The following is a 10,295-nucleotide window of genomic DNA, read 5'->3' as shown; positions in this document are numbered from 1 at the left end:
ATATGTTTATATTACACATACAGTTATGGCCGAAAGTGTTCACTCCCTTGAAATTGTTTCAGAAAATGAAGTATTTCTCCCAATTATTGCTGTTACACATGTTTTGCTATACACACTTTATTTTCTTTGTGTGTATTGCAACAACACAAAAAAGCAGAAAAAAAGGCAAATTGGACATAATTTCACACACAGCCCCAAAAATGGTCTGAACAAAATTGTTGGCACCCTCAACTTTAATATTTGGTTGCTCACCCTTTGGAATAAAATAACTGCAATCAATCGCTTCCTATAACCATCAACAAGCTTCTTACACCTCTCAGCTGGAATTTTGACCACTCTTCTTTTGTAAACTGCTCCATGTCTCTCATAGTTGCTGCTACTTCATACCTCTCCAGCGCTATGTTTCCATCCATTTCTGCGGGCTTCTTGAAGTATGTTTGGGGTCATTCTCCTGGAAGAACCATGACCTAGGACGCAAACCCAGCTTTCTGACACTGGGCACTACATTGCGACCCAAAATCCGTTGGTAATATTTTTCAACAATTATGGTTCTCAAGTACTCAGACAGTTCTCTTCTCTTTCTGTACTCCATGCTTAGTGTGGCACACACAGACACAATGCAAAGATTGAGTCAACTTCTCCACTTTTTATCTGGTTTCAGGTGTGATTTTCATATTGCCCACACCTGTTACTTGCCACAGGTTAGTTTGAATGAGCATCACATGCTTGAAAGAAAGTTGTTCACCCACAATTTTGGAAAGGTGCTATCAATTTTGTCCGGCCCATTTTTGGGGTTTTGTATGAAATGATGTCCAATTTGCCTTTTTTCCTTTTGTTTGTTTTTTTCTTTTGTTCCAATACACACAAAGAATATTAAACATGTGTATAACAAAACATGTGTAATTGCAATAATTTTCTGGGAGAAATACTTCATTTTCTGGAACAATTTTAAGATTGCCAACACTTTCGGCCGTGGCCATATATAGTAGCTGAGTACAGGTGGCTGCTGGGGCCCCTGATACCATTACTATGTGGCCCTTACACCTGATATACAGTGGTGGCCAAAAGTATTGGCACCCCTGCAATTCTGTCAGATAATACTCAGTTTCTTCCTGAAAATGATTGCAATCACAAATTCTTTGGTATTATTATCTTCATTTAATTTTCTTGCAAAGAAAAAACACAAAAGAGAATGAAACAAAAATCAAATCAATGATCATTTCACACAAAATTCCAAAAATGGGCCAGACAAAAGTATTGGCACCTTCAGCCTAATACTTGACTGCACAACCTTTAGCCAAAATAACTGCGAACAACCGCTTCCGGTAACCATCAATGAGTTTCTTACAATGCTCTGCTGGAATTGTAGACCATTCTTCTTTGGCAAACTGCTCCAGGTCCCTGATATTTGAAGGGTGCCTTCTCCAAACTGCCATTTTGAGATCTCTGCACAGATGTTCCATGGGATTCAGGTCTGGACTCATTGCTGGCCACCTTAGAAGTCTCCAGTGCTTTCTCTCAAACCATTTTATAGTGCTTTTGGAAGTGTGTTTTGGGTCATTGTCCTGCTGGAAGACCCATGACCTATGAGGGAGACCCAGCTTTCTCACACTGGGCCCTACATTATGCTGCAAACTTTGTTGGTAGTCTTCAGACTTCATAATGCCATGCATACGGTCAAGCAGTCCAGTGCCAGAGGCAGCAAAGCAACCCCAAAACATCAGGGAACTTCCGCCATGTTTGACTGTAGGGACCATGTTCTTTTCTTTGAATGCCTCTTTTTTTTCCTGTGCACTCTATGTTGATGCTTTTTCCCAAAAACCTCTACTTTTGTCTCATCTGACCAGAGAACATTCTTCCAAAACGTTTTAGGCTTTCTCAGGTAAGTTTTGGCAAACTCCAGCCTGGCTTTTTTATGTCTCGGGGTAAGAAGTGGGGTCTTCCTGGGTATCCTACCATACAGTCCCTTTTCATTCAGACGCCGACGGATAGTACGGGTTGACACTGTTGTACCCTCGGACTGCAGGGCAGCTTGAACTTGTTTGGATGTTAGTCGAGGTTCTTTATCCACCATCCGCACAATCTTGCGTTGAAATCTCTTGTCAATTTTTCTTTTCCGTCCACATCTAGATAGGTTAGCCACAGTGCCATGGGATTTAAACTTCTTGATGACACTGCGCACGGAAGACACAGGAACATTCAGGTCTTTGGGGATGGACTTGTAGCCTTGAGATTGCTCATGCTTCCTCACAATTTGGTTTCTCAAGTCCTCAGACAGCTCTTTTGTCTTCTTTCTTTTCTCCATGCTCAATGTGGTACACACAAGGACACAGGACAGAGGCTGAGTCAACTTTACTCTGTTAGAACCCTCCTGTTAGTTTTTGCTAACTTGTGTTTTGCGGTCACGTGACTAGCTGCCTATATATTCCAGCTCCGCCCTTCTGGCTTTGCTGGACTTCAGTGTTTTTTGCCTGTCTCTCTAGCCAGGTGCTTCGGTGCCTATCTCTGTCTAGTTTGCTTGGTCCTCTGGACCTCTAGTACTTTTTGTTCAGTTTGTATTTTTGCTCTGCAACAACTTCTGTTAGGAGGATTCCATTTTTTGTCCCAGTCCTTAGTTCTTTTAGGGACCCCTCCCTTTATTCTATAGGTCTCTGTTCAGACTAGCCGAGGACGAAGGCGGGTCTGTTCACAAGGAACAGGCTGCCCGCTACATCGTAGGGATTCAGCTTAGTCTTACTGTAGGGACAGCTTTTCCCTTTCTTTCCTTAGTTTATGTTGCAGATCATAACATAATCCATGTTAACTGGCTGCAAGTGTGATTTAGTTATTGCCAATTGTATCCAATGTGGCTTTAGGACAATTCTTTTTGTGTTTTTTCATTGAAGACAAATTAAATGAAGATAATAAGACCAAAGAATTTGTGATTGCAATCATTTTCAGGAAGAAACTGAGTATTATCTGACAGAATTGCAGGGGTGCCAATACTTTTGGCCACCACTGTATAGGAGCTGAGTACAGGCAGCTGCCGGGGCCCCTGATACCATTACTATGTGGCCCTTACACCTGATATATAGGAGCTGAGTACAGGCGGCTGCTGGGGCCCCTGATACCATTACTATGTGGCCCTTACACCAGATATATAGGAGCTGAGTACAGGCGGCTGCTGGGGCCCCTGATACCATTACTATGTGGCCCTTACACCTGATATATAGGAGCTGAGTACAGGCTGCTGCTGGGGCCCCTGATACCATTACTATGTGGCCCTTACACCTGATATATAGGAGCTGAGTACAGGCGGCTGCTGGGGCCCCTGATACCATTACTATGTGGCCCTTACACCTGATATATAGGAGCTGAGTACAGGCGGCTGCTGGGGCCCCTGATACCATTACTATGTGGCCCTTACCCCTGATATATAGGAGCTGAGTACAGGCGGCTGCTGGGGCCCCTGATACCATTACTATGTGGCCCTTACCCCTGATATATAGGGGCTGAGTACAGGCGGCTGCTGGCGCCCCTGATACCATTACTATGTGGCCCTTACACCTGATATATAAGGGCTGAGTACAGGCGGCTGCTGGGCCCTTGATACCATTACTATGTGGCCCTTACACCTGATATATAGGAGCAGAGTACAGGCGGCTGCTGGGGCCCCTGATACCATTACTATGTGGCCCTTACCCCTGATATATAGGGGCTGAGTACAGGCGGCTGCTGGGGCCCCTGACACCATTACTATGTGGCCCTTACACCTGATATAAAAGGGCTGAGTACAGGCGGCTGCTGGGGGCCCTGATACCAGTACTATGTGGCCCTTACACCTGATATATAAGGGCTGAGTACAGGCGGCTGCTGGGGCCCCTGATACCATTGCTATGTGGCCCTTACACCTGATATATAAGGGCTGAGTACAGGCGGCTGCTGGGGCCCCTGATACCATTGCTATGTGGCCCTTACACCTGATATATAAGGGCTGAGTACAGGCGGCTGCTGGGGCCCCTGATACCATTACTGTGTGGCCCTTACACCTGATATATAAGGGCTGAGTACAGGCGGCTGCTGCGGCCCCTGATACCATTACTATGTGGCCCTTACACCTGATATATAGGAGCTGAGTACAGGCGGCTGCTGGGGCCCCTGATACCATTACTATGTGGCCCTTACACCTGATATATAGGAGCTGAGTACAGGCGGCTGCTGGGCCCTTGATACCATTACTATGTGGCCCTTACCCCTGATATATAGGGGCTGAGTACAGGCGGCTGCTGGGGCCCCTGATATCATTACTATGCGGCCTTTACACCTGATATATAGGAGCTGAGTACAGGCGGCTGCTGGGGCCCCTGATACCATTACTATGTGGCCATTACACCTGATATATAAGCTCTGCTGGGACTCTGTATCCCGCCTGCATTGCATAATGGGGCCCCTGAATACTCTGCACATAAGGGCCCATAGCTCTAATTATGTTGTTTGCAATAGTCGCCCTCCTGCCACCCTGTAATATCGGGTCCCTGCCTGGTGTGGCCCCTATGACTTAATGTCCCCCTGTAAGTGCAGTACACCAGTTATCAGTCTACACGGCCAGGGTCCGGGACCCCTGTTGTTTTTGTTCTGGCTTTGTAATATATGTTCATTATCAGGGCGCCCTCTTCTCAGACATCCATCTAATCATCCGTCTGTCTCATCCATATTTGCCATATGGAGGTTTCCAGAAATAGGGCAGAACCTACTGGACTTCTGTGAAAGTTGACGAATCTGTTGAGCGCGGCTGAAGCCTCCTGGGAGCCGAGGTAAAATCAGTGGCCGTGGTAAAATTGTGGAGAGGTGGGGTCTGAAAAAGGAATCATGACTATAAGGACAACGTTTGCACAAAGTGATTTCTTTCGAGCCCAACAGCCACTGTGTAAACCTGACAAAAATGCCCCCATCTATCCATCCATTCATCACTCTCATACTCTGTCTATGCAGGTATGTATCTCATCATTCTTCCTTACGGAGTTTCACATTGACCAGTCGGGGCTTTGGTGCGAACTCCCTCACAAAACTGGATTCGGTACTGTGTGCTGACGAGGCCATAGGCTTAGTAGACTGCGCCTCCAGTAGGCGTACACACCTGATGCACGACAGAGGGCACATTCACTCTGTCTGGACCATTATAGTCTATGGCCACGTCAGATCATATGCCCGAATCCCGTTCAGGTGTAGGCTGCAGCAGGTGGCAGCTGCCTTCTGTGCCCCGCTCCTCCGCCACTGCCGTTCCCCCCAACACCCAGAGCCACAGTATATATATATATATATATATATATATATATATATGTACACTACTCAAAAAAATAAAGGGAACACTTAAACAACAGAATATAACTCCAAGTAAATCAAACTTCTGTGACATCAAACTGTCCACTTAGGAAGCAACACTGATTGACAATCAATTTCACATGCTGTTGTGCAAATGGAATAGACAATAGATGGAAATTATTGGCAATTATCAAGACACCCTCAATAAAGGAGTGGTTCTGCAGGTGGGGACCACAGACCACATCTCAGTACCAATGCTTTCTGACTGATGTTTTGGTCACTTTTGAATGTTGGTTGTGCTTTCGTGGTAGTTTGAGATGGACTCTACAACCCACAGAAGTTGCTCAGGTAGTGCAGCTCATCCAGGATGGCACATCAATGCGAGCTGTAGAAAGAAGGTTTGCTGTGTCTGTCAGCGTAGTGTCCAGAGGCTGGAGGCGCTACCAGGAGACAGGCCAGTACACCAGGAGACGTGGAGGGAGCCGTAGGAGGGCAACAACCCAGCAGCAGGACCGCTACCTCCGCCTTTGTGCAAGGAGGAACAGGAGGAGCACTGCCAGAGCCCTGCAAAATGACCTCCAGCTGACCACAAATGTGGATGTGTCTGCACAAACGCTTAGAAACCCACTCCATAACGGTGGTATGAGAGCCCGACGTCCACAGATGGGGGTTGTGCTCACAGCCCAACACCGTGCAGGACTCTTGGCATTTGCCACAGAACACCAGGATTGGCAAAGTGGCAACTGGCGCCCTGTGCTCTTCACAGATGAAATCAAGTTCACACTGAGCACATGTGACAGACGTGACAGAGTCTGGAGACGCCGTGGAGAGCGATCTGCTGCCTGCAACATCCTTCAGCATGACCGGTTTGGCAGTGGGTCAGTAATGGTGTGGGGTGGCATTTGTTTGGAGGGCCGCACAACCCTCCATGTGCTCGGCAGAGGTAGCCTGACTGCCATTAGGTACCGAGATGAGATCCTCAGACCCCTTGTGAGACCATGTGCTGGTGCGGTTGGCCCTGGGTTCCTCCTAATGCAGCACAATGCCAGACCTCATGTGGCTGGAGTGTGTCAGCAGTTCCTGCAAGATGAAGGCATTGAGGTTATGGACTGGCCCACCCGTTCCCCAGACCTGAATCCGATTGAGCACATCTGGGACATCATGTCTCGCTCCATCCACCAACGTCACGTTGCACCACAGACTGTCCAGGAGTTGGCGGATGCTTTAGTCCAGGTCTGGCAGGAGATCCCACAGGAGACCATCCGCAACCTCATCAGGAGCATGCCCAGGCGTTGTAGGGAGGTCATACAGGCACGTGGAGGCCACACACAATACTCAGCCTCATCAGGAGCATGCCCAGGCGTTGTAGGGAGGTTATACAGGCACGTGGAGGCCACACACAATACTCAGCCTCATCAGGAGCATGCCCAGGCGTTGTAGGGAGGTCATACAGGCACGTGGAGGCCACACACAATACTGAGACTCATTTTGACTTGTTTTAAGGACATTACATCAAAGTTGGATCAGCCTGTAGTGTGTTTTTCCACTTTAATTTTGGGGGTGACTCCAAATCCAGGCCTCCATTGGTTAATAAATGTGATTTCCATTGATGATTTTTGTGTGATTTTGTTGTCAGCACATTCAACTTTGTACAGAACAAAGTATTAAATGAGAATATTTCATTCATTCAGATCTAGGATGGGTTATTTCAGTGTTCCCTTTATTTTTTTGAGCAGTGTATATATAAATATACCAGGATGGGGGATATTAACAGAATTGGGAGACATTACCCCTATAACAGTGTCAGCAGCAGACTCCCTCCCCCTTAACAGGGCATAATGACCACATTTTTTGCTTCAATTTTTTTTCTATTTTCCTCCTCTAAAACCTAGGTACGTCTTATGGTCCGGTGCTTCTTATAGTCCGAAAAATACGGTATATGCATTCAGTATATATATACTATGGTAGATGGGCCCACTCAGTTGCACACAGAAGTAGCCACCGGAGCGCCGTCTCCTTAAGTCTCTCACTGGTTTTTTTGAAGATGCTGCATAAGCCAGTGAGGAGTTAGCAAAAATAAATACGTGCTTTCTGACCTAAGGAAAAACAAAACATAACATACAGCCGTGTTGCTGTGGGGATCTGCCCGCTCAGGAGAACAACCATCCACTAGTTCAGCTTTTCCTTCTCAGGACACAAAGCGCTGGAGTTCCTCTCTACAGCCCTACTGAACACTGAATGCCTTAGAAGGACTATATACATCCTAGTCCCCACCCTGGGGTGGAGATATGGTGAATGACCTCCCAAATTGTGAACAACCTCCCAACCCGCTCTATGGTCATTCACAAAAACCCAGCCCTTAAAATTGCCGATTAATCCCTCTCAACACATAGTGTGCTGGTGGAAAACTTATGGGCTTCAAATCACTGAAGCTAACAGCCTCAGTGAAACATACCTCCCCTCCAGCACTCTGCCAGTGACTTTGTCACCATGTATATATAATCAGCATACTGTATATATATTATAAGCATACTGTATATATCCTTTTAAAAGCAGAAGTGTCAATAAATTATTTTTATCAGTTAACAAAATGCAGAGTAAAGTTTGATGGATGAACCAAGATCTCAGTAATAATAATTGTAATTTTTTTTTAATTAATAATAGGATAGAAGGGAGGGACAAAACCAGGAACAGAATCAGTAGGCAAACTCATAGTCAGGAGGACAGCCGGGGTCAGATACCAGGTGATCAGTAACCGCCACGTCTGCGAGCAGTATGAATACCGCGGAGCCTGGTGACAGAGGTGATACTGAGATTGTCCCGTCAGAGATGTAACAGTCAGAAGGCCACCGGTAGATGGTGAAGGTCCTTCTGTACAGCTCCAGCAGTGATGGTGGATCTGCTGGACTTCAGGGCGCTGGATGCTGAAGTTTCCCGTCTTTTAGATGTCTCTAGGGGAACGGTGACAACACGCAAATACGCGAGCAGCCCTGGATAATCCACGCCGGCAGGATGATAAGATCCGGCGGAAGATGGAACCTATGAGAAGAGAAGGAAATATAATGTAAGTGATGGGACTCCATATGACATGATACTACTGTGCGGTCACTGTGGCGGGACGGCAGAGGAATCTCATCACACAGAGGTCAGGGATCATCGTCAGCCATCATACATGTGACAATCCCATCTCCGACAGATGACATCTGCTCCACATGAATTATTCTCACTGACGACATCACACAACATGGAGATGACTCTCACACTTACCTCGTCTCTTTTTCCCCTTTTTCCCATTTTTTAATTTTTCGTCATCAGCTGGAAATTCTGATCAGAAAGAAGAAAAAACAACAGCTCACTAAAGACATATTGTTATGGGATCTGCTTCGTATCTCTCCTGTGTATAGTATATAGATTGTTCTAGTCCTGTCCCCTATAGTCCTGACAATCTGGTATTACACAATAGGGCAGAATAAGTCCTATATACCGGACATGACCTCATATGAGGGGCATTAGATGTGTCACTAATATGGAGCAGTGAGCGCCCTGTGTGCCGCCATGTGGTGCATCCCTAATGAGCGATATTCTACTATAGGAGACGATGTCTCATTATGATGACGGAGGTTACTGGATGCAACAATGTATCACAGAATCCATGATAATACTGTACAAAGTTGCAGAAATGGAGACACTGTATGGGCCCATGGGCAAAGTAATTGGGTTCCTTGAAACATGGATAACATAGGAGACCCGTTAAAGAAAAACCATGTGGAAATATTTCACCCTTGATGACAACATTCACATTGTTTGTGCTATAGACATGTACATACCTGACAATGGGGACGAGGACGGCAAGCTGCTTATAGCATCGTCTCTAGCAGATTCAGGAGAAGATCCTTTCTGCCTGTTAGGAAGAAGAAAAATGTGTAAATCACAAGTAAATTCAGTATAAAAGGGATTGTTTCACTAGAAGAACCCCGACTATAAGGCCTAATAGGACATATGAAAGTCATAGTGGGGAAGTCTCCTGCTCAAAACGACCTTCTATGGAAACAACTAGCAACAATGGCCGGCATGTAATACTACATATCTCCTGCAGTGTGGGCAAAACTAACAATGCCTGACCGGCAGCAATTATGGGTTGTTATCTCCAGCGGATTCTGAAGCCAATAGCCAATGACCGCTGATCATGGGGCGGTGGATGCTGCATTCAATATTATGGTATTTATGTCCTATATTTGGTGTTGTGCACATATATTAGCCTGGAGCTCCCAATAATGACCCCATAATCTACTCACATTTCTGAGATGTTTCTGCTGGATGCCGGGGTACACTCTGGAGGAAACTTGATAGCGGTGGTACAGAGCTAAAAAATGACAAAAATAAGATATGAAATTCAATTTTTTACGTTTAGGGTATGTGCACACGATGCAGAAATGCTCAGGATTTTTTCCTGAGCGTTTCTGCATCTCTCTGGCAGGAAAAAACGCATGCGGATTGTACATGCGGTTTCCTGCCAGGGACATGCGGAAATGAAGCGGTCTTCACTTTCATTTCCGCATGTGGGTTGACAAGCGCTTCCCAAGCGATTTTAGCATCACTTGGAAAGTGCTTGTCAACTTCACACTATATAAATCCATGCAGCCGGCATGGATTTATATAGTGTGTGATGTCAAAAAATAAAAAATAAATATATACTTTACCCTCTGATGGCCCCCGGTGTCCTGCTTCATCGGTCCCGGCTGCCGGCAGTGAAGACTGTAGGACCTTCCGACGTCAGCGTCACGTGACCCGTCACATGACTCTGACGTCAGCGAAGGTCCTTCATTCAACCGCGAAGTGCGCGGGAAGCCGGCAGGACGCAGCGCGGGCCGTCAGAAGGTGAGAATATATATATTTTTTATTTTATTCTTTTTTTTTTAATGGTACCTGGGTCTGGATGAGAGTCCTCTCATCCACACCCGGGTACCATCCGCACATTAGACCACATGAAAAGC

The sequence above is a fragment of the Phyllobates terribilis genome, unplaced genomic scaffold, assembly GCF_046119375.1.
Source record: "Phyllobates terribilis strain yellow unplaced genomic scaffold, ASM4611937v1 Scaffold_19__1_contigs__length_20705806, whole genome shotgun sequence".
NCBI classification, from domain to species: domain Eukaryota; kingdom Metazoa; phylum Chordata; class Amphibia; order Anura; family Dendrobatidae; genus Phyllobates; species Phyllobates terribilis.
The sequence above is the reverse complement of the archived record's forward strand: the minus strand, read 5'-3'. Positions refer to the sequence as shown.